The sequence below is a fragment of the Heterodontus francisci genome, chromosome 5 (genome assembly GCF_036365525.1).
Source record: "Heterodontus francisci isolate sHetFra1 chromosome 5, sHetFra1.hap1, whole genome shotgun sequence".
Lineage (NCBI taxonomy): Eukaryota > Metazoa > Chordata > Chondrichthyes > Heterodontiformes > Heterodontidae > Heterodontus > Heterodontus francisci.
In genome coordinates, this window is record NC_090375.1 from 122,467,398 (window position 1) to 122,492,512 (window position 25,115).

The following is a 25,115-nucleotide window of genomic DNA, read 5'->3' on the forward strand; positions in this document are numbered from 1 at the left end:
TCCTTTGAGACCACTCTCGTCTTTGTCCATGAGTATTCTAAAACTTACGGAATTGTGATCACTATTCCCAAAATAGTCCCCTACTGAAACTTCAACCACCTGGCCGGGCTCATTCCCCAACACCAGGTCCAGTATGGCCCCTTCCCGAGTTGGACTATTTACATACTGCTCTAGAAAACCCTCCTGGATGCTCCTTACAAATTCTGCTCCATCTGGACCTCTAACACTAAGTGAATCCCAGTCAATGTTGGGAAAATTAAAATCTCCTATCACCAACACCCTGTTGCTCCTTCATCTTTCCATAATCTGTTTACACATTTGTACCTCTATCTCACGCTCGCTGTTGGGAGGCCTGTAGTACAGCCCCAACATTGTTACCGCACCCTTCCTATTTCTGAGTTCTGCCCATATTGCCTCACTGCTCGAGTCCTCCATCGTGCCCTCCTTCAGCACAGCTGTGATATCCTCTTTGACCAGTACTGCAACCCCTCCACCCCTTTTACCTCCCTCTCTATCCTGCCGGAAGCATCGCTATCCTGGGATATTTAGTTGCCAATCATGCCCTTCCCTCAACCAAGTCTCAGTAATAGCAATAACATCATACTCCCAGGTACTAATCCAGGCCTTAAGTTCATCTGCCTTACCTACTACACTTCTTGCATTAAAACAAATGCACCTCAGACCACCAGTCCCTTTGCGTTCATCATCTGCTCCCTGTCTACTCTTTTCCTTAGTCACGCTGACTTCATTATCTTCATAATACCCGGAGGACTCCAGTGATCTCGAAATAGCAAAACGTCGCATCAGACAGTTACTCAGTAATGAAATGGAAGAGGTGAATGACGAAAAGGCTGATCTTTGTGCTGTTAATCTTCTCTGGTACTCACACCCTTGGAACTTGTGCTAAAAAAACCCAAAAATACTCGTTCTGCAGCTCGAGCGGGTCCCAGAGGAGCTCAAGAAAGGGGCCCGAGCTGACTAGCCGGGATGTGGTGAAATTCATGCAAGGTGCAGGTCCCCCACCCACTGCCATTTGATGCTCTTACACAATAGCTTGCCTTCCTGCCTTCCAGTAACCGAGCGGCCGGGGAAATGACGCTCGCACTGGGATGCGGTGGTTTATTTGTCTCCGCGCGCACAGCACAAACCGTCACCAGCCCAGGTGAGTCACTGCATGGCAAAGGCCGGCGGCCTGCCAGCGCTGTCAGGCGGCTGTCACTCCGCGGCAAGACCGAGGACTATTAAGGCCTACCGGTAAATGCGTGCAACTGCTGCAAGATCGGGTGTGTGGAGGGCAAGTAACGTCTGTCAGACCTATTTCAAACCCCTTTTAAATGTATTATTTGTTTGCAGTAAAATGTGCATATTGGTGATCTTTTAAAGCAAATAAGTCCAATATTTTGCAGTCTGACCTGAGTTGAGATATTATTTACCCGACAGAGCAAAAGCAAATTGGAGAATTCATTCATTCAGAGTGTTGTGCAATGAGAAACTGCGACCTGTCTCTACATCTGACTCAAAACTAGGCAGAAAGTGGCTATATATTCCCACGTTGTGTTTCAATCCAGCTGATCTGGAAGGAGGTTGTGAAGACCTGCTCGGTTTTCTTAATATTACGGTGTGGTCCATTTGCTGGACGTATTCTGATATACTTTTAATATTTAAGCAAGACTGGTGTGTGGGAAATGCAAGTACCAATATCTGAAGATGTATGACGTTTATAATTGAATGACAGGTAATTTTGGTAATGTCAAGCAATCCATTTTCAATAAATTCGAAGAAAATAGCTTTTCTTCGAATTTGATTCGTCTTGGTCACAGCTTCCAGACCTCTCAAAGGTAACTTGTTTTCAGTGGGGCTGCTTTGGAATGCATTGGGTTTCATCTAATCATCAGAGTGCCCTCGTGGTAAAGGTGTTCGGTCTGTGAGTTTCTATAAAAGACAATTACTTAATGTTTCAAAATCAAATCTCAATATTTTCACTTCTAAGGCTTTTGTACTGCAGTACACAAATGTTTTATTCATAAAAGCCGATAGAGGCAGAAGTGGAGTCGAGCTTTGAATGAAATTTTGCTTTCCTTTTGTCAATTTTTAAAAATTCTTTTAAACGGTGATTACCTGCGGGAAATTTACATGAGGTAAATGATGTTCGAAGGCAGTTCAACTGTGGAGGCCATCACAGCTCGATCCTATCCGTATGCAACCTGAGCACGTGTACTTTCTAGGAAGGACAATTAAATCACAGTTAGGAGTGGGGACCCTGGTTGATATTTGCTCTTACAATTGGCCTCAGTACCAAAGGGAACATCTCAATTCACTTCCCTTACTGAGATCAACTAACTTGAAGCAAAATGGGATTGAACTTCAGACTCTCTAGTCTGTATATCTGATTTGCTTATTGGATAGCCCATAGCTACATTTGTATCTTTTTCTTTTTATTGTATGTTTATCAGTATTAGTTGTGGGTGTATTGGTGTAGAAAGTACCAACATTTTGAAGATGATTTCAAGTTGTTACGAGAAAGATTTTATTGATAACTAAAGTATACATGTATCTGAGTGGTCAAGTCATGCTTTCATTACATTGTATGCTCCATTCTTCTGCTTTAATTATGGTGATTATTTATGTGCCTTTTGTTTATGTAATTTGCTGAGCTGTTGTTTTGGATAAATACTTTCCCACAATGTGTTGCTGGAAAATGGCCAATGTTAAAAGGTACCTGGACATGCACTTGAAGTGCTGTAACCTGCAAGGCTACGAACTAGGGGCTGGAAGGTGGGATGAGATTGGGTGGCTAGTTTTTTCGGCCAGTGCAGACACGATGGGCTGAATGTCCTCCTTGGTGTAATTTTTTTAAATGGTTTTTTTCTGTAGTTATATTTAGGTTGAATTGATAAATTACATGAGACTATTTACATTGAGAACAACATGCATGTACTACTGTAAGTAGTCTGAGCTTTCTGCGGACTGTTTAATTATAGTCTATAAAAGGACTTTGGGATTTGATTCCACTATTTTGCTTTGGCTTCCTGTTTTTAATTTTTTTCAACTTTATTTTGGCAAGCTGAGAGACGAAATGGGGTAGGTCTGCTCAGCTCTCTGTTTTTGTTCTAAAATTTAATAAATTGAGTGTTAAGACCATCCTGATAGTTTAAAATGGTTGTTAATGACATGAGAGTCTAGAGTCTCAGGATCAATTGAATATGTGTTGCAGCTACAGTATGTGGGTGCTCGTGGAAATCAATGTGATCTTTTTTAATTTTTATTCATTCGTGGGATGTGGGCGTCGCTGGCTAGGCCAGCATTTATTGCCCATCCCTAATTGCCCTTGAGGTGGTGGTGAGCTGCCTTCTTGAACCGCTGCAGTCCTTGTGAGGTAGGTACACCCACAGTGCTGTTAAGAAGGGAGTTCCAGGATTTTGACCCAGCGATCCACGGCAACTGCGTCTGCAGTAAGTGTCTACGGCTTGAAGAGCTTTGGCTGAGAATAGATGAGCTGGAGGCCGAGCTACAGACGCTTTGATGCAACAGGGAAGGGGAAATTTATCTGGACAATTTGTTCCAGAAGGCAGTCACACCCTATAGGATAGCATCTTCTGATTTGTTGAGTGGTCAGGGACAGGGGTTGTGACTGCGAGTGAGGCAGGTAAGGGGATCGAAAAGGCAGAAGTGGGCGAGCCTCAGCCCTTGCAATTGTCCAACAGGTTTGAGGTCCTTTCAGCTCTGGTATAGATGAGAACGAGGGCTGCAGGGTGGAAGAGCAAACTGACCATGGCACCATGGTACAGGAAGCCATTCAAGCGGGGGGAGTAAATAGGAAGGTAGTGGTAGTAGGATTTAGTATAGTCAGGGATAGACACAGTTCTCTGCGGCCCAGAGCAAGAGTCCAGAAAGCTGTATTGCCTGCCTCGTGCCAGGGTTTGGGACATCTGCTTGAGGCTGGAGAGGAACTTGCAGTTGGAGGGGGAGAGTCCAGTTGTCGTGGTTCATGTAGGTACCAACAACATAGATAGGAATAGAAAAGAGGTTCTGCTTAGGGCGTCTGAGCAGCTAGGGGCTAAATTAAAAAACAGAACCTCAAAGGTAATAATCTCTGGATTATTACCTGAGCCACGAGCAAATTGGCATAGAGTAAATAAGATTAGAGAGGTGAATGCATAGCTCAAAGACCAGTGTGGTAGAAAGGGTTTTGATTCATGGGGCATTGGCACCAGCACTGGGGAAAGTGGGAGCTGTACCGTTGGAGCGGTCTTCACCTGAACCGTGCTGGCACCAGCATTCTGGCGAGTCATATAATGAAGGCAGTAGAGAGGGCTTTAAACTAAATAGTGGGGGGAAGGAATCATATGAGAGGATATGTGGTAAATCAAAGGGAAACAATGAGGTAATAGAGTAGGGTCGTGATTTTGGTAATGATAACAAGCGTGTGACAGGAAGAGACTGTGTTACAAAAGTAAGACTGCACCAGCAGATAAGGCCAAAGATTGCAGAAATTGTAAAAAGACAGTTAAAGGCTCTTTATCTGAATGCACGCAGCATTTGTAACAAAATGAATGAGTTGTTATCACAGATAGAAATAAATGTGTATGACTTGCTAACCATTATGAGACATGGTTGCAAAGTGACCGAGGCTGGTACCTGAATATTGAAGGGTATTCAACATTTCAAAAAGACAGGAAGCTATGAAAAGGTGGTGGGATAGCTTTGTTAATTAAGGATGTCATTAGTACTGTCATGTAGGCCCCCACCTGCCAAGAATGAGGCATACATATTTCGCCACATGGACATTAAATTTTAAAATTGTTACTGGGAAGAAAAGAAGGTCTGTTACAAGGGGTGGCCAAGCCCCAGGCTGGAAAGACAATTTTTTCATACTAGCAGACAGTGATGGAACAAAGGAACAAGTCCCTGCCCCAATACAATGGTCAAACCCGTCAGTCACATGACCACCTGCTGGCCAACTAGGGGAGTTTTAAATTGGAGAAACAGTGTATGAAGACAGAAAGCTGTTTGCTCCTGGACTGAAAAGACCTCTCGTGGCTGGCTTGCCACCGCCTCTCCTGTCTGCTCTCATCTCTCTTTCACCAGCTTCGGAATCCATTGAAGACATATAAACCCCAAGCGAGAAAAATCTCTTACAGTGAACAAGGTTTAAGAAGACTACTGGGCTCCAACGAAAGGCAAGATCTACCTACAAGCAAGGTCTACAGTGAGCTCGAAGACAGTAACGAAAACCCCTCTTCAGAGATTGCCTCAAACCTCTCTATTTTCCTTCTACTCTTTTCTGTCTCAATTTGCATGTGCGTATCGCATATGCATGCTAGTGTGGGGTGCGTCGTGTATCCGTAGGCGAAAACCGAATTAGAGTTTAATTTTTAATAAATTTAATTTTTCTTCTTTAAACCTAAGAAAAGCCATTTGTGCTCATTTCTTTGCCTTATAATTGGAAAGCAGTGAACAAGGATTCACCAAGGGGGAGCTCAAAACAAAGTGTGTTTAAACTAAAACAAGAAATGCTTGATTCACTCAGCAGGTCTGGCAGCATCTGTGGAAAGAGAAGCAGAGTTAACGTTTCGGGTCAGTGACCCTTCTTCGGAACTGACAAATATTAGAAAAGTCACAGATTATAAACAAGTGAGGTGGGGGTTGGGCAAGAGATAACAAAGGAGAAGGTGCAGATTGGACCAGGCCACATAGCTGACCAAAAGGTCACGGAGCAAAGGCAAACAATATGTTAATGGTGTGTTGAAAGACAAAGCATTAGTACAGATTAGGTGTGAATATACTGCAGGATCCCCAAAGACACATTGTACAGCGAGCTCGCCACTGGTATCAGACCCACCGGCCGTCCATGTCTCTGTTATAAAGACGTCTGCAAACGCGACATGAAATCGTGTGACATTGATCACAAGTCGTGGGAGTCAGTTGCCAGCATTCGCCAGAGCTGGCGGGCAGCCATAAAGACAGGGCTAAATTGTGGCGAGTCGAAGAGACTTAGTAGTTGGCAGGAAAAAAGACAGAGGCGCAAGGGGAGAGCCAACTGTGCAACAGCCCCAACAAACAAATTTCTCTGCAGCACCTGTGGAAGAGCCTGTCACTCCAGAATTGGCCTTTATAGCCACTCCAGGCGCTGCTTCACAAACCACTGACCACCTCCAGGCGCGTATCCATTGTCTCTCGAGATAAGGAGGCCCAAAAGAAAGAAAGAAAGAATACTGAATATTGAACATCAGCAAGTGCAAACCTGAAGAAAAACAACCTGAAAAAAACAGTGGGTAAGCAAACTGAACAAACTAAGATGAAATGAAATAAATGCAAAATAAGATTGTAAAAAATGTAAAAAGGAATGCAAAAAAAAAAGGAAGAAAAAATAACTAAAAATGACTAAAAATGAAAGTAAAGTGGGGGGCTGTCATGCTCTGAAATTATTGAACTCAATGTTCAGTCCGGCAGGCTGTAGTGTGCCTAATCGGTAGATGAGATGCTGTTCCTCGAGCTTGCGTTGATGTTCACTGGAACACTGCAGCAATCCCAGGACAGAGATGAGAGCAGGGGGGAGTGTTGAAATGGCAAGCAACCGGAAGCTCAGGGTCCTGCTTGTGGACTGAGCGGAGATGTTCCGCAAAGCGGTCACCCAGTCTGCGCTTGGTCTCCCCAATGTAGAGGAGACCACACTGTGAGCAGCGAATACAGTATACTACATTGAAAGAAGTACAAGTAAATCGCTGCTTCACCTGAAAGGAGTGTTTGGGGCCTGGGATAGTGAGGAGAGAGGAGGTAAATGGGCAGGTATTACACCTCCTGCGATTGCAAGGGAAGGTGCCCTGGGACGGGGACGAGGTGGTGGGGGTTATGGAGGAGTGGACCAGGGTGTCGCGGAGGGAACGATCCCTTCGGAATGCTGACAGGGGAAGGGTGGGGAAGATGCGACTGGTAGTGGCATCACGCTGGAGGTGGCGAAAATGGTGGAGGATGATCCTTTGGATATGGAGGCTGGTGGGATGAAAAGTGAGGACAAGGGGAACCCTGTCACGGGTTTATTTCATTTATTTCATTTCATCTTAGTTTGTTCAGTTTGCTTACCCACTGTTTTTTTCAGGTTGTTTTTCTTCAGGTTTGCACTTGCTGATGTTCAATATTCAGTTTATTCACACCTAGTCTGTACTAATGCTTTGTCTTTCAACACACCATTAACATATTGTTTGCCTTTGCTCCGTGACCTTTTGGTCAGCTATGTGGCCTGGTCCAATCTGCACCTTCTCCTTTGTTATCTCTTGCCCAACCCCCACCTCACTTGTTTATAATCTGTGACTTTTCTAATATTTGTCAGTTCCGAAGAAGGGTCACTGACCCGAAACGTTAACTCTGCTTCTCTTTCCACAGATGCTGCCAGACCTGCTGAGTGAATCCAGCATTTCTTGTTTTTGTTTCAGATTTCCAGCATCCGCAGTATTTTGCTTTTATTTTTGTGTTTAAACTAAACCCTGTTACAGTAAGACCAGGTGAAGGCTAAAAGGGACCCCTAGACATAGCGAGAGAAGACAGCTCAGAAGAGTAAGATGTAGAATCAGTTTGGGTAGAGATAAGAAATAGGAAAGGTAAGGGGGCACTTGTGGGAGTAGTGTATAGGTCCCCTAACAGTTGCTACACTGTAGGACAGATTATACAGGAAGAAATAAATACGTGTGTAAAAAAGGTACTGCAATAGTCATGAGTGACTACATGTAGATTGGGCAAATCAGATTGGCAAAGGTAGCCTGGAAAATGAGTTCATAGAGTGTATTCACAGAATCGTTACAATGCAGAAGGAGGCCATTTGGCCCATTGTGTCCGCACTGGCTCTCTGAAAGAGCAATTCCCTTAGTTCCATTCCCCTGCCTTCTCCCCATAGCCCTGCACATTCTTCATACGGAACAGAGTCAACTAGAGAGCAGGCTATTCAAGACCTGGTAAGGTGCAATGAGATGGGATTAATTAGTAACCTCCTGGTAAAGGAGCCTCTAAGCAATGGCTATCATAACATGATCCTTTAAATGTCTTTTTACCTTTTCTGCAATCTTTGGCCTTATCTGCTGGTGCAGTCTTACTTTTGTATGCACTGTCCCTTCCTGTCGCACTCTAGTTATCATTACCAAAATCGCGATCCTACTCTGTTACCTCATTGTTTCCTTTGGTTTACCACATATCCTTTATCCTACATGATAGAATTTCACGTTCAGTTTGAAAGAAAAGTGTGGGTTTAAGACTCGTGTTTTAAATCTAAATAAAGGTAATTACAAGGATATGAAGGCAGAGTGAACTGGGAAACTAGGTTTAAAGGTAGGACAATAGAGATACAGTGGCAGAGTTTTAAGGAGATATTTAAAATAACTCAGCTTAGATTTATCCCAGTGAGAAAGAAAGATTCTTTGAGAAGGATGCATCATCCATAGCTAAATAAGGAAGTTAAGTATAGTATCAAATTAAAAGAATGTGCAAATCTGCAAAGATTAGTGGTAGGTCATAAGATTAGACCAATTTTAAGAACCAGCAAAGAATGACAAAATAATATAATTAAGAGGGAGAAAGTAGAGTATGAGAGAAAAACAGATAGTAAGAGTTTCTACAAGTATTTAAATAGGAAAAGAGTAACTAAAGCTAGTGTTGGTTCTCCAGAGATTGAGTCTGGGGAATGGATGATGGAAAACAAGGAAATAGTGGAGGTGTTGAATGGGTATTTTGTGTCTGTTTTCACTGTAGAGGGCTTAGAAAACTTGCCAAAAATATTTGAAAATCAAGAAGTGAAAGGGAGGAAGGAATTTAAACAATCACCATCACCTGGGTAAAGGTGCTGGGAAAATTATTAGACCTAAAGGCTGACAAGTCACAGACCAGGTGGCCTGCATCCTAGGGTTGGAAAGAAGTGGCTGCAGAAATAGTAGAGCCTTTGGTTATAATCTTCCAAAATTCCTCAGATTCTGGAAGGGTCCCAGTGGGCTTCAAAACAGCACCTCTATTCGAGAAAGGAGGGAGACAGAAAGCAGGAAACTAAAGGCCAGTTAGCCTAACATCTATCATAGGTAAATTACGAGAATCCATTATTAAGGAGGTTATAGTGGAATACTTAGAAATTCATAATGGAATCAGACAGAGTCAACATGGTTTTGTGAAATCGTATTTAACTAATTTATTAGAGTTCTTTGAGGAAGTAACAAGTAAGATGGATAAAGGGGAACCTGTAAATGTGGTGTACTTGGATCTCCAAAAGGCATTTGATAAGGTGCCACATAAAAGGTAACTACACAAGAAAACAGCACAGGGTATTGGCAGTAACATATTAGCATGGATAAAGGACTGGTTAGCTAACAGGAAGCAGAGAGTAGGGTTAAATGGATTTTTTTGGGTTGGCAAGCTGTAACTAGTGGAATGCCACAGAAATCAGTGCTGGGGCCTCAACTATTTACAATTTATATTAATGACTTGGATGAAGGGACTGAATGTATGGTAGCTACGTTTGCTGATGACACCAAGGTAGGAAGGAAAATAAGTTGTCAAGAGGGGGTAAAGAGTCTACAAAAGGATATAGATAGGTTAAGTAAGTGGGCAAAAATTTGGCAGATGGAATATAATGTGGGAAAATATGAACTTGTCCACTTTGGCAGGAAGAATAGAAAAGCTGTATATTACTTAAATGGAGAGAGATTGCAGAACTCGGTGGTACGGAGGCGTCTGGGTGTTCTGGTACATGAATCTCAAAAGGTTAGTATGCAGGTACAGCAAGTGATTAGAAAGGCAAATGGAATGTTGGCGTTTATTTCAAAGAGAATCAAGTGTAAAAGTAGGGAAGTTTTACAGCAGCTGTACAGGACCTTAGTGAGACCACATCTGGAGTACTATGTCCAGTTTTGGTCTCCTTATTTGAAAAAGGATATAATTGTGTTAGCAGTTCAGAGAAGGTTCACACAGCTAATTCCGGGGATGAAGGGCTTATCTTATGAAAAAAAGGTTGGGTCTATACCTGTTGGAGTTTAGAAGAATGAGGTGATCTTATTGAGACATTTAAGATATTGAGGGGACGCGATAGAGTGGATACCAGGAGGATGTTTCCTCTTTATTTTATTCGTTCATGGCATGTGGGCATCGCTGGCTAGGCCAGCATTTATTGCCCATCCCTAATTGCTCTTCAGAAGGTAGTGGTGAGCTGCCTTCTTGAACTGCTGCAGTCCTTGGGATGTGGGTACACCAACAATGCTGTTAGGAAGGGAGTGCCAGGATTTTGTCCCAGCTACAATGAAGGAACAGAGATATCGTTTCCAAGTCAGGATGCTATGTGGCTTGGAGGGGAACTTGCAGGTTGTGGTGTTCTCATGCATCTGCTGCCCTTGTCCTTCTAGGTGGGAGAGGTCGTGGGTTTGGAATGTGCTGTCAAAGGAGTTTTGGTGAGTTGCTGCAGTGCATCTTGTAGATGGTACACACTGCTGCCACTGTGCGTTGGTGAAGGGAGTGAATGTTGAAGGTGGTGGATGGGGTGCCAATCAAGCGAGCTGCTTTGTCCTGGATGGTGACGAGCTTCTTGAGTGTTGTTGGAGCTGCACACATCTAGTCAAGTGGAGAGTATTCCATCATACTCCTGACTTGTGCCTTGTAGATGGTGGACAGGCACTGGTTAGAAAGGAGGGGAGTTACTCGTCACAGAATTCCTAGCCTCTGACCTGCTGTTGTAGCCACAGCATTTATGTGGATGGTCCAGTTCAGTTTCTGGTCAATGATAACCCCAGGATGTTGATAGTGGGGGATTCAGCAATGGTAATGCCATTGAAAATCAAGGGGAAATGGTTAGATTCCCTCTTGTTTGAGATGGCCATTGCCTGGCACTTGCTTGGGGCGAATGTTGCTTGCCACTTATCAGCCCAAGCCTGGATATTGTCCAGGTCTTGCTGCATTTCTACACGACTTTTTCAATATCTGAGGAGTCGCAAATGGTACTGAACATTGTGCAATCATCAGCGAACATTCCCCCTTTTGACCTTTATGGAGGGAAGGTCATTGATGAAGCAGCTGAAGATGGTTGGGTCTCGGACACTACCCTGAGGAACTCCTGCAGTGATATCCTGGGACTGAGGTGATTGACCTCTAACAATCACAACCATCTTCCTTTGTGCTAGGTATGACACCAACCAGCAGAGAGTTTTCCCCTTGATTCCCATTGATTCCAGTTTTGCTTGGGCTCCTTGATGCCATACTCTGTCAAATATGAACATACAAATTAGGAGCAGAAGTAGGCTCCGCCATTCAATAAGATCATGACTGATCTGTTTGTGTTTCGAATTCCACAATTCCATCTACCCCCGATAACCTTTGATTCCCTTGACTAACAAGAATCTGTCTCCCTCCGTCTTAAAAATATTCAATGACCTCGCCTCCACCACCTTCTGAGGCAGAGAGTTCCATAGTTGCACAACCCTCTGAGAGAAAAAAAGTCTCCTCATCTCTGTCCTAAAAGGGCGACCCCCTGATTTTAAAACAGTGCTCCCTAGTTCTGTACTCACCCACAAGAGGAAACATCCTTTCCACATCCACTTTGTCAAGACTGTTCAGGATCTTATATACTTCAATCAAGTCTCCCCTCACTCTTCTAAACACCAGTGAAAACAAGTCCAGTTTGTCCAACCTTTCCTCATAAGACAACCCCCTCATTCCAGGTATCAATCCAGTAAACCTCCTCTGAACCGTCTCCAACGCATTTACATCCTCCTTAAATAAGGAGACCAAAACTGCACACAGTATTTGAGAGGTGGTCTCACCAATGCCCTGTGTAACTGAAGCATAACATCTTTTATTTTCAATTCCTCTCCTAATAAAGGATAGTATTCCATTAGCCTTCTTTATTACTTCCTGTCTTGATGTCAAAGGCAGTCATTCTCACCTTGCCTCTGGAGTTCAGCTCTGTTGTCCATGTTTGGACCAAAGCTGTAATGAGGTCAGGAGCTGAGTGGCCCTGGAGGAACCCAAACTGAGCGTCAGTGAGCAGGTTATTGCTGAGCAAATGCTGCTTGATACCACTGTCAATGACGCCTTCCATCTTGTGGGAGAGTCTAGAACTAGGGGACACAGTTTAAGAATAAGAGGTCTCCCTTTTAAGACAAAGATGAGAAGAATTTTTTTTTCTCAAGGGTTGTTAGTCTGTGGCATTCTCTTCCCCAGAACGCAGTGGAGGCTGGGTCGTTGCATTTATTTAAGTTTGAGTTAGATAGCTTTTTGATAGACAAGGGAGTCGAGGGTTATGGGGGACAGGTAGGCAAGTGGAGTTGAGACCATAACCAGATCAGTCATGATCTTATCGAATGGCAGAACAGGCTTGCATGGTCGAATGGCCTACTCCTGCTCCTAAATCCTGTGTTCCCTAAAACCCACTGTCAATGTACAAGTGCCATGGAATTGAATAGGATTACTCCATAACACTAATTATAAAAATTGTTTTAATATAAAAACTAAAACACATCTCAGTTGAAAGGGCTTTCGTAATTGGAAGTGTTTTTATTACAAAATTAATGATGAAAGCCATTGTAAAGGAGGCTAATGCCTGGAGGATACAGGAGAATTAAGAACATTGCTTCAGGAAATGATGACAGCTCATAAGGATAAGGAAAGTGTGTAGGTGTTTTATGTAAATGTATTTCCAGTGGTTGTGACTTGTTTCATAACTATTTTCATGTGTAGAACATATTAAATGTCTTCATGTGGTATGTGCTTTTCAGAAAATAAATGTTAATAACCTGACTAACGAGGTAGATCATATTTCTAGCCTTTGTCTTTGGAATCATTTGAAAAGTGAGTTCTGAAGATTTCTTTGTTGAAAGAGCCATGTTGAGGGAAAAGGTGATTAGATCACTAGTAGTTAACAAGACTGCTAGTGTATTAACGTATCTTTAATTGGCATGTGAAATGTTACTCAAGTTTTATCGTAAGTCAGGCCCTTTACTGGGAAATTGATATTCATGTTGAATTGGTTTCTTTGATCACCTGATATCAAACTGCTATTTGGCCCTTGAACGCCAGTCTGATAAATGGGTATGTGACTAAGGCACAAGTGTCTAAATAGTAGTACAGTATAGTTCTTGTCAGTCTTAAAATGTAAAGGCAGCTTCTGAGAATACATAGTAAAGAATAACCTTTTTGTGGTGATAGTGATCCTACAGAAATCCTAAATGCATATTAAATTGTTAAACAAATATCCTCGTAAGGAAAGACAGTGTCTGGATATTGATGAGATGGTAGATATCTGCCCCATGTATGTTTGTTTTAGTAAGGACACAACATTGGCTTCAACATCTCCAGTATAGAGAGAAAAATTAACCATAGTTAAACCTTTTGATTGCTCTCAAGTAGCTGATGCTGCAATGTACCTACATAGTAGAACTTTAGATCAGTTCCTACTTGGTGTTAGTGTAGAATTTCACTTGCTGTGCATGAGATTTCAAGCAGAATTTTTGAGTACAAAATTCTGAGCAAAACATAACCATTTTTTGACTGTAAATAATCAGTTTTGACTGTGGGACAAATTTACGCACCTTTTGTTAAAATGTGTTTTAGAGTAATTTTCTGATTTAAATGGCATGCTTTATTTGCTATTTACTTATTTCTGTCCTCAGCTGAAAGAAATATTTATCTGAGATACCATGATAGTTCAGTTGATGAATACTCATGTGTTGTGACACTAAAACATTTAGAGCAGAAAGATGCAGTATTTAATCTCCAGTATGTGGAGTTATCTGATCTCGGAGGAATGGTCAGGGATACCACTGTTAGCTTCACCAGCTTCAGAGAAGGAAAAAAGTCAGAAATGGTTTCAGCTTTTTATTTATTTTTTATTTTTTTTAAAGAGATACAGCACTGAAACAGGCCCTTCGGCCCACCGTGTTTGTGCCGACCATCAACCACCCATTTATACTAATCCTACACTAATTCCATATTCCTACCACATCCCCACCTGTCCCTATATTTCCCTACCACCTACCTATACTAGGGGCAATTTATATGGCCAATTTACCTATCAACCTGCAAGTCTTTGGCATGTGGGAGGAAACCCACGCAGACACAGGGAGAACTTGCAAACTCCACACAGGCAGTACCCGGAATTGAACCCGGGTCGCTGGAGCTGTGAGGCTGCGGTGCTAACCACTGTGCCGCCCAGTAATCTGTTTTGGAATGTGTGTGTGGATTAAGCCAGTCTTCACTCATGGTTGAATAACCCTCTGATATTCACTGTCTAGACACATTTGAGGAATATGGACTTGTTTGAAATGCTGGATAATTCCACAGCACTTGTGGAACTGTATATTTTCAGGAATGGAAATTTTAGATAAAGCTGGATGGAAAATTAGAGGAGCAGGAAATATTCCTGATCTAAACACAACATTTTAATACAAATAGCATGCTATAGATAGAGCTAATCGACTCCATAACCAACGGATCCGGTCAAAGCTCTGCGGTCCTGCCACATCCATTAGTCTGTATGGTGGTGGACAATTTAAGCAACTAAAGCGAGGAGAAGGTGACTCTATGAACATCCACATTACCAATGATGACAGCACCAAGAATGTGAGTGCAGAAGACAAGGCTAAAGCGTTCGCAATCATTTTCATCCAGAAGTGGCGAGTAGATGATCCTTCTTGGCCTCTTCCTAGGTCCCGACCAGAACAAAAGTCGGTCTTCAGCCAATTTGATTCACTCCATTTGATATCAAGAAATGACTGAGGACACTGGGCAATACGAAGGCTATGAATCCCAACAGCATCTGTGCTGGAGTGCTGAAGATCTAAACTCCAAGACTAGCCAGGCCTCTTAGCCAAGCTGTTCCAGTACGACTACAACATTGGCAGCTACTGAGAAAATGTGGAAAATTTTCCATGCAAGTCCTGTCCACAAAAAGTAGGACAAATTCAACTCTTCCAATTACTATCTTTATCAGCTTACTCCTTAGTCTCAATCATCAACAGCGCTATCAAGTGGCTCTTACTCATCAATAACATGCTCACCACAGCTTTGTTTGGGTTCCGCCAGGACCACTCAACTCCTGACCTTATAGCTTTGGTCCAAATATGGACAAGAGAACTGAATTCTAGAGGCAGGGTGGGAGTGACTGCCTTTGACGTCAAAGCAGCATTTGACAGAGTGCAGCAGCAAGGACCCCGAGTAAAACTCGAGATGTTTTTTTTATTCATTCATGGGAAGTGGGCGTCATTGGCTATGCCAGCATTAATTGCCCATCTCAAATTGTCCTTGAGCAGGTGGTGAGCCGCCATCCTGAACTGCTGCAGTCCATGTGAGGTAGGTACACCTACAGTGCTGTTAAGAAGGGAGTTCCAGAATTTTGACCCAGCGACAGCGAAGGAACAGTGATCTAGTTCCAAGTCAGGATGTTGTGTGACTTGGATGGGAACTTGCAGGTGGTGATGTTCCCATGAATCTGCTGCCTTTGTCCTTCAAGGTGGTAGAGGTCGCAGGTTTGGAAGGTGCTGTCTAAGGAGCCTTGGTGCGTTGCTGCAGTGCATCTTGTAGATGATTCACACTGCTGCCACTGAGCAGGGAGTGAATGTTTGTGGATGGGGTGCCAGTCAAGTGGGCTGCTTTGTACTGGATGGTGTCGAGCTTCTTGAGTGTTGTTGGAGCTGCATCCATCCAGGCAAGTGGCGAGTATTCCATCACACTCCTAACTTGTGCCTTGTAGCTGCTGGACAGACTTTGGGGAGTCAGGAGGTGAGTTACTCGCCGCAGGATTCCTAGCCTCTGACCTGCTCTTGTAGCCATGGTATTTATATGGCTACTCCAGTTCAGTTTCTGGTCAATGGTAGCCCCTAGGATGTTGATAGTGGGGGATTCAGTGATGGTAATGCCATTGAATGTCAAGGGGAGATGGTTAGATTCTCTCTTGTTGGAGATGGTCATTGCCTGGCACTTGTGTGGCACAAATGTTACTTGCCACTTATCAGCCCAAGCCTGGATATTGTCCAGGTCTTGCTGCATTTTTACACAGACTGCTTCAGTATCTGAGGAGGCGCGAATGGTACTGAACATTGTGCAATCATCAGCGAACATCCCCAATTCTGACCTTATGATTGAAGGAAGGTCATTGATGAAGCAGCTGAAGATGGTTGGGCCTAGGACACTACCTTGAGGAACTCCTGCAGTGATGTCTTGGAGGTCAGATGATTGATCTCCAACAACCACAACCATCTTCCTTTGCGCCAAGTATGACTAACCAGCAGAGAGTTTTCCCCCTGATTCCCATTGACTAGTTTTGCTAGGGCTCCTTGATGCCATACTCGGTCAAATGCTGCCTTGATGTCAAGGGCAATCACTCTCACATCACCTCTTGAGTTCAGCTCTTTTGTCCATGTTTGAACCAAGGCTGTAATGAGGTGCTGAGTGGCCCTGTCGGATCCCAAACTGGGTATCACTGAGCAGGTTATTGGTAAGCAAGTGCTCCTTGATGGCAATGTTGATGACACCTTCCATCACTTTGCTGATGATTGAGAGTAGACTGATGGGGTAGTAATTGGCTGGGTTGGATTTGTCCTGCTTTTTGTGCACAGAACATACCTGGGCAATTTTCCACATTGCCGGGTAGATGCCAGTGTTGTAGCTATACTGGAACAGCTTGGCTAGGGGTGCTGCAAGTTCTGGAGCACAGGTTTTCAATACTATTGCCGGAATATTGTCAGGACCCATAGCCTTTGCAGTATCCGGTGCCTTCAGTCGTTGCTTGATATCACGTGGAGTGAATCGAATTGGCTGAGGTCTGGCATCTGTAATGCTGGGGACTTCAGGAGGGGGCTGAGATGGATCATCAACTCGGCACTTCTGGCTGATGATTGTTGCAAATGCTTCAGCCTTATCTTTCGCACTGATGTGCTGGGCTCCCCCATCATTGAGGATGGGGATATTTGTGGAGTCACCTCCTCCAGTTAGTTGTTTAATTGTCCACCACCATTCACGACTGGATGTGGCAGGACTACAGAGCTTAGATCTGACCGTTGGTTATAGGATCGCTTAGCTCTGTCTATTGCATGCTGCTTATGCAGTTTGGCATGCAAGTAGTCCTGAGTTGTAGCTTCACCAGGTTGACACCTCATTTTGAGGTATGCTTGGTGCTGCTCCTGGTATGCCCTCCTGCACTCTTCATTGAACCAGGGTTGGTCTCCTGGCTTGATGGTAATGGTAGAGCGGGGGATATGCCAGGTCATGAGGTTACAGATTGTGGTTGAATACAATTCTGCTGCTGCTGATGGCCCACAGCGCCTCATGGATGCCCAGTTTTGCATCGCTAGATCTGTTTGAAATCTATCCCATTCAGCACGGTGATAGTGCCACACAACACGATGGACGGTATCCTCAATGTGAAGGCTGGACTTCGTCTCCACAACGACTGTGCAGTGGTCACTCCTACCAATACTGTCATGGGCAGAAGCATCTGCGGCAGGCAGATTGGTGAGAACAGGGTTAGGTATGTTTTTCCCTCTTGTTGCTTCTCTCACCACCTGCCACAGACCCAGTCTCGCAGCTATGTCCTTAAGGACTCGGCCAGCTCAGTCAGTAGTGGTGCTACCAAGCCAGAGTACATTTTGTGCCCTTGCCACCCTCAGTGCTTCCTCCGTGCTGTTCAACATGGAGGAGTATTGACTCATCAGCTGAGGGAGGGCGGTAGGTGGTAATCAGTAGGAGGTTACCTTGCCCATGTTTGACCTGATGGCATGAGACTTCATGGGGTCCGGAGTCGATGTTGAGGACTCCCAGGGCAACTCCCTCCCTACTGTATACCACTGTGCCACCACCTCTGCTGGGTCTGTCCTGCCGGTGGGATAGGACATACCCGGGGATAGTGATGGCAGTGTCTGGGACATTGTCTGTCAGGTATGATTCCTTGAGTATGACTGTGTCAGGCTGTTGCTTGACTAGTCTGTGGGACAGCTCTGCCAACTTTTGCACAAGCCCCAAGATGTTAGGAAGGAGGACTTTGCAGGGTCGACAGGGCTGGGTTTGTCGTTGTCGTTTCCGGTGCCTAGGTCGGTGCCGGGTGGTCCGTCCGGTTTCATTCCTTTTTATTGACTTTGTAGCGGTTAGGTACAACTGAATGGCTTGCTCGGCCATTTCAGAGGGCATGTAAGAGTTAACCACATTTCTGTGGGTCTGGAGTCACATGTAGGCCAGACCAGGTAAGGACAGCAGATTTCCTTCCCTAGAACAAAGAAAATTACAGCACAGGAACAGGCCCTTCGGCCCTCCAAGCCTGCGCCGATCCAGATCCTCTATCTAAACATGTCGCCTATTTTCTAAGGGTCTGTATCTCTTTGCTTCCTGCCCATTCATGTATCTGTCTGGATACATCTTAAAAGACGCTATCGTGCCCGCGTCTACCACCTCCGCTGGCAACGCGTTCCAGGCACCCACCACCCTCTGCATAAAGAACTTTCCACGCATATCCCACCTAAACCTTTCCCCTCTCACTTTGAACTCGTGACCCCTAGTAATTGAATCCCCCACTCTGGGGAAAAAGCTTCTTGCTATCCACCCTGTCTATACCTCTCATGATTTTGTACACCTCAATCAGGTCCCCCCTCAACCTCCGTCTTTCTAATGAAAATAATCCTAATCTACTCAACCTCTCTTCATAGCTAGCACCCTCCATACCAGGCAACATCCTGGTGAACCTCCTCTGCACCCTCTCCAAAGCATCTACATCCTTTTGGTAATGTGGCGACCAGAACTGCATGCAGTATTCCATATGTGGCCGAACCAAAGTCTTATACAAGTGTAATATGACCTGCCAACTCTTGTACTCAATACCCCGTCCGATGAAGGAAAGCATGCCGTATGCCTTCTTGACCACTCTATTGACCTGCGTTGCCACCTTCAGGGAATAATGGACCTGAACACCCAAATCTCTCTGTACATCAATTTTCCCCAGGACTTTTCCATTTACTGGATAGTTCACTCTTGAATTGGATCTTCCAAAATGCATCACCTCGCATTTGCCCTGATTGAACTCCATCTGCCATTTCTCTGTCCAACTCTCCAATCTATCTATATTCTGCTGTATTCTCTGACAGTCCCCTTCACTATCCGCTACTCCACCAATCTTAGTGTCGTCTGCAAACCTGCTAATCAGACCACCTATACTTTCCTCCAAATCATTTATGTATATCACAAACAACAGTGGTCCCAGCACGGATACCTGTGGAACACCACTGGTCACACGTCTCCATTTTGAGAAACTCCCTTCCACTGCTACTCTCTGTCTCCTGTTGCCCAGCCAGTTTTTTATCCATCTAGCTAGTGCACCCTGGACCCCATGCGACTTCACTTTCTCCATCAGCCTACCATGGGGAACCTTATCAAACGCCTTACTGAAGTCCATGTATATGACATCTACAGCCCTTCCCTCATCAATCAACTTTGTCACTTCCTCAAAGAATTCTATCAAATTGGTAAGATATGACCTTCCCTGCACAAAACCATGTTGCCTATCACTGATAAGCCCATTTTCTTCCAAATGGGAATAGATCCTATCCCTCAGTATCTTCTCCAGCAGCTTCCCTACCACTGACGTCAGGCTCACCGGTCTATAATTACCCGGATTTTCCCTGCTACCCTTCTTAAACAAGGGGACAACATTAGCAATTCTCCAGTCCTCCGGGACCTCAACCGTGTTTAAGGATGCTGCAAAGATATCTGTTAAGGCCCCAGCTATTTCCTCTCTCGCTTCCCTCAGTAACCTGGTATAGATCCCATCCGGACCTGGGGACTTGTCCACCTTAATGCCTTTTAGAATACCCAACATTTCCTCCCTCCTTATGCCGACTTGACCTAGAGTAATCAAACATCTGTCCCTAACCTCAACATCCGTCATGTCCCTCTCCTCGGTGAATACCGATGCAAAGTACTCGTTTAGAATCTCACCCATTTTCTCTGACTCCACGTATAACTTTTCTCCTTTGTCCTTGAGTGGGCCAATCCTTTCTCTAGTTACCTTCTTGCTCCTTATATATGAATAAAAGGCTTTGGGATTTTCCTTAACCCTGTTTGCTAAAGATATTTCATGACCCCTTTTAGCCCTCTTAATTGCTCGTTTCAGATTGGTCCTACATTCCCGATATTCTTTCAAAGCTTCGTCTTTCTTCAGCCTCCTAGACCTTATGTATGCTTCCTTTTTCCTCTTAGCTAGTCTCACAATTTCACCTGTCATCCATGGTTCCCTAATCTTGCCATTTCTATCCCTCATTTTCACAGGAACATGTCTCTCCGGTACGCTAATCAACCTCTCTTTAAAAGCCTCCCACATATCAAATGTGGATTTACCTTCAAACAGCTGCTCCCAATCTACATTCCCCAGCTTCTGCCGAATTTTGGTATAGTTGGCCTTCCCCCAATTTAGCACTCTTCCTTTAGGACCACTCTCGTCTTTGTCCATGAGTATTCTAAAACTGTCGGAATTGTGATCACTATTCCCAAAGTAGTACCCTACTGAAACTTCAACCACCTGGCCGGGCTCATTCCCCAACACCAGGTCCAATATGGCCCCTTCCCGAGTTGGACTATTTACATACTGCTCTAGAAAACCCTCCTGGATGCTCCTTACAAATTCTGCTCCATCTAGACCTCTAACACTAAGTGAAACCCAGTCAATGTTGGGAAAATTAAAATCTCCTATCACCACCACCCTGTTGCTCCTACATCTTTCCATAATCTGTTTACATATTTGTACCTCTATCTCATGCTCGCTGTTGGGAGGCCTGTAGTACAGCCCCAACATTGTTACCGCACCCTTCCTATTTCTGAGTTCTGCCCATATTGCCTCACTGCTCGAGTCCTCCATCGTGCCCTCCTTCAGCACAGCTGTGATATCCTCTTTGACCAGTAATGCAACTCCTCCACCCCTTTTACCTCCCTCTCTATCCCGCCTGAAGCATCGATATCCTGGGATATTTAGTTGCCAATCATGCCCTTCCCTCAACCAAGTCTCAGCAATAGCAATAACATCATACTCCCAGGTACTAATCCAAGCCTTACCTACTACACTTCTTGCATTAAAACAAATGCACCTCAGACCACCAGTCCCTTTGTGTACATCATCTGCTCCCTGCCTACTCTTTCCCTTAGTCACGCTGACTTCATTATCTAGCTCCTTACAGGCTTTAGTTACTACCTCCTTACTGTCCACTGACCTCCTCATTTGGTTCCCATCCCCCTGCCACATTAGTTTAAACTCTCCCAACAGCGTTAGCAAAAGCACCCCCAAGGACATTGGTTCCAGTCCAGCCCAGGTGTAGACCGTCCAATTTGTAATAGTCCCACCTCCCCCAGAACCGATCCCAATGTCCCAAAAATCTGAACCCCTCCCTCCTGCACCATCTCTCAAGCCACGCATTCATCCTGACTATTCTTTCATTTCTAAAGGACATTAATGAACCAGATGGGTTTTTACAACAATCGACAATGGTTTCATGGCCATCATTAGACTAGCTTTTGATTCCAGATTTATTAATTAAATTCAAATTCCACCTTCTGCTTGTGGTGGGATTCGAACTCATTTCTCCAGATCAATACCCTGGGTCTCTGGGTTACTAGTCCAGTGATAATACCACTACGCCACTGCCTTCCCTGTTATTGAAATCAGTAGTCACGTGGCAGATGAAATTTAGAGTAGTGTGAAGTGATTCATTATGTTAGGAAGCATGAGGAGCGGAAATATGAATTTTCAAGGGGCTACGGAACAGAGATACCGGGGGGTGTATGTACACAAGTCTTTGAAAACAAGTTGAGAAGGCTGTTAAAAAGGCTAATGGGATCTTCAGCTTTATAAATAGAGCCTTAAATTATGAAAGCAAGGATGTTATGAAACACTATTTCGGCACCAGCTGGAGTATTGTGGCCAATTCCATGCACCACACTTTCGGAACGATTTGAAATCCTTGGTGAGGTTACAGAGATTTACTAGAATGGTACTTGGGATGAAAGACTTCAGTTATGTGGGGAGATGGGAGAAGCTAGCGTTTTTCTCTGTGCAGCAGCGAAGGTTAGGGGATATTTTATAGAGGTGTTCAAAATCATGACACATTTTGGTCGAGTAAATAAAGAACAATGGTTTGCAGTGACAAAGGGTTGGTAACCAGAGGACACCGAATTAAGGTAAATGCCTAAAGAACCAGAGAACAGAGAAGACAAAATGTTTTAATAGAACAAGTTAGTTGTTTGATTTGGATTGCGCTGCCTGAAAGGGTGGTGGAAGCAGATTCAATAATAACCTTTGAAAAGAAATTGGATAAATACTTGAAGGGAAAAAGTTGCAAGGCTATGGGGAAAGAGCATGGGGGTAGGACTATTAGGATAGCTCTTTGAAAGAGCCAGCACAGGCACGAAGCGCCATTTTGCTTCCTTCTGTGCTATCTAATTCTATGATTCTACTGGGGATTAGGGGAAATCTGTACTGTGGCTGCAGCCGTACATAGCACAATGTAAGATGGTTGTTGAAGGCTAACCATCTCAGCCTCAGGACATCACTGCAGGAATTCCTCAGGGTAGCATCCTAGTCACAACTATCTTCAGATGCTTCCTCGCTGAGTCTTCAGCATCTCCCAGCCCCCCCACCAACGATCATAAGTGCGGCTGCACAATGTTCAGTTCCATTCATGACTCCTCAGATAATGAAGCAGTCTGTGCCCGTGTGCAACAAGACCTGGACGACATTCAGGCTTAGACTAATAAGTGGCAAGTAACATTTGTGCCAGGCAATGACCATCTCCAGCATGGGAGAGCTTAACTAACTCCCCTTGACACTCAATTACTGAATCCCCCACCAACATTCTGGGGATTACCATTGCCTAGAAACTCAACTAGGCAGCCATGTAAATGCCATGACTACTAGAATATGTCAGAGGCTGGGTATTTGCCGGTGTGTGGCTCATCTGATTTCCCCAGATCCTCTCTTGTACCTACATGGCACAAGTCAGGAATGTAATGGAATACTCTTCACTCACCTAGATGGCTGCAATTACAACAGCACTCAAGAACCTCAGTGCCATCCAGGACAAAGCAGTTCTCTTGATTGACAACTCATTCACTCCGTCCATCACTGGTGCACAGTGGCTGCCTTGTGTCTTCACGACAGCAGTAGTTCACAACCTTTTTGCTTCTGAGGCTCCCTCCCATATTATAAAAATTCCACAGACCCCTGGTAATACAGCATGTGTTTTTTCTGTATAAAGATAAGTTATACAATGGGATGTGGGTGTCGCTGTCCAGGCCAGCATTTATTGCCCATCCCTAATTGCCCTTGAGAAGGTGGTGGTGAGCTGCCTTCTTGAACCGCTGCAGTCCATTTGGGGTAGGTATACCCCCAGCGCTGCTAGGAAGGGAGTTCCAGGATTTTGAACCAGCGACAGTGAAGGAATGGCGATATAGTTCCAAGTCAGGATGGTGTGCGGCTTGGAGGGGAACTTGCAGGTGGTGGTCTTCCCATGCATCTGCTGTCCTTGTTTTTCTAGGTGGTAGAGGTCGTGGGTTTGGAAAGTGCTGTCTAAGGAGCCTTGGTGCGTTGCTTGTAGATGGTACACACTGCTGCCCTGTGCATCGTTGGTGGAGGGAGTGAATGTTTGTGGATGGGGTGCCAATCAAGTGGGCTGCTTTGTCCTGGATGGTGTCGAGCTTGTTGAGTGTTGTTGGAGCTGCGGCCATCCAGGCAAGTGGAGAGTATTCCATCACACTCCGAACTTGTGCCTTGTAAATGGGGGCAGGCTTTGGGAAGTCAGGACTTGAGTTATTCACCGCAGGATTCCTAGCCTCTGACCTGCTCTTGTAACTGCGGTATTTATATCACAGAATCACAGAATAATACAGTGTAGAAGAGGCCCTTTGGCCCATCAAGTCTGCACCGATGCATTAAAGACACCTGACCTGTCTACCTAATCCTATTTGCCAGCACTTGGCCCATAGCCTTGAATGTTATGACGTGCCAAGTGCTCATCCAGGTACTTTTTAAAGGATGTGAGGCAACCCGCCTCTACCACCCTCCCAGGCAGGGCATTCCAGAACATCACCACCCTCTGGGTAAAAAAGTTCTTCCTCAAATCCCCCTTAAACCTCCCGCCCCTCACCTTCAGCTTGTGACCCCTCGTAACTGACCCTTCAACTAAGGTGAACAGCTGCTCCCTATCCACCCTGTCCATGCCCCTCATAATCTTGTACACCTCGATCGGGTCACCCCTCTGTCTTCTCTGCTCCAGCGAAAATGACCCAAGCCTATCCAACCTCTCTTCATAGCTTAAATGTTCCATCCCAGGCAACATCCTGGTGAATCGTCTCTGCACCCCCTCCAATGCAATCACAACCTTCCTATAATGTGGTGACCAGAATTGCACACAGTACTCCAGCTGTGGCCTTACCAAAGTTCTGTACAACTCCAACATGACCTCCCTGCTTTTGTAATCTATGCCTTGATTGAGAAAGGCAAGTGTCCCACATGCCTTTTTCACCACCCTATTAACCTGCCCTTGTGCCTTCAGAGATCTATGGACAAACATGCCAAGGTCCCTTTGTTGTTCGGAACTTCCCAGTGTCAGGCCATTCATTGAATACTTCCGTGTCACATTACTCCTACCAAAGTGTATCACCTCACACTTTTCAGCGTTAAATTCCATCTGCCACTTTTCTGCCCATTTGATCATCCCGTCTATATCTTCCTGTAACCTAAGACACTCCACCTCACTGTTAACCACTCGGCCAATCTTTGTGTCATCCGCGAACTTACTGATCCTACCTCCCACATAGTCATCTATGTCGTGTATATAAATGACAAACAATAGGGGACCCAGCACAGATCCCTGTGGTACGCCACTGGACACTGGCCTCCAGTCACTAAAACAGCCGTCTGTCATCACTCTCTGTCTCCTACAGCTAAGCCAATTTTGAATCCACCTTATCAAGTTACCCTGTATCCCATGTGCATTTGCTTTCTTGACAAGTCTCCCATGTGGGACCTTGTCAAAGGCTTTGCTGAAATCCATGTAAACTACATCAACTGCACTACCCTCATCTACACACCTGGTCACATGCTCAAAAAATTCAATCAAATTTGTTAG

The 25,115-nt window shown here is 44.6% G+C and overlaps 1 protein-coding gene across 8 annotated transcripts in view; it reads left to right on the forward strand.

Annotated features, from left to right (window-relative positions):
* Positions 1-816: 816 nt before the first annotated feature.
* Positions 817-25,115, forward strand: part of LOC137370030 (ATP-binding cassette sub-family C member 9-like) — a 363,176-nt gene continuing 338,877 nt past the window's right edge. For 6 of the 8 annotated variants that reach the window (XM_068032023.1, XM_068032028.1, XM_068032022.1 and 3 more), the window contains exon 1: positions 842-1,162. The gene's annotated coding sequence lies outside the window, so the exon portion shown is untranslated. The other 2 variants (XM_068032031.1, XM_068032024.1) reach the window with 2 other exon arrangements.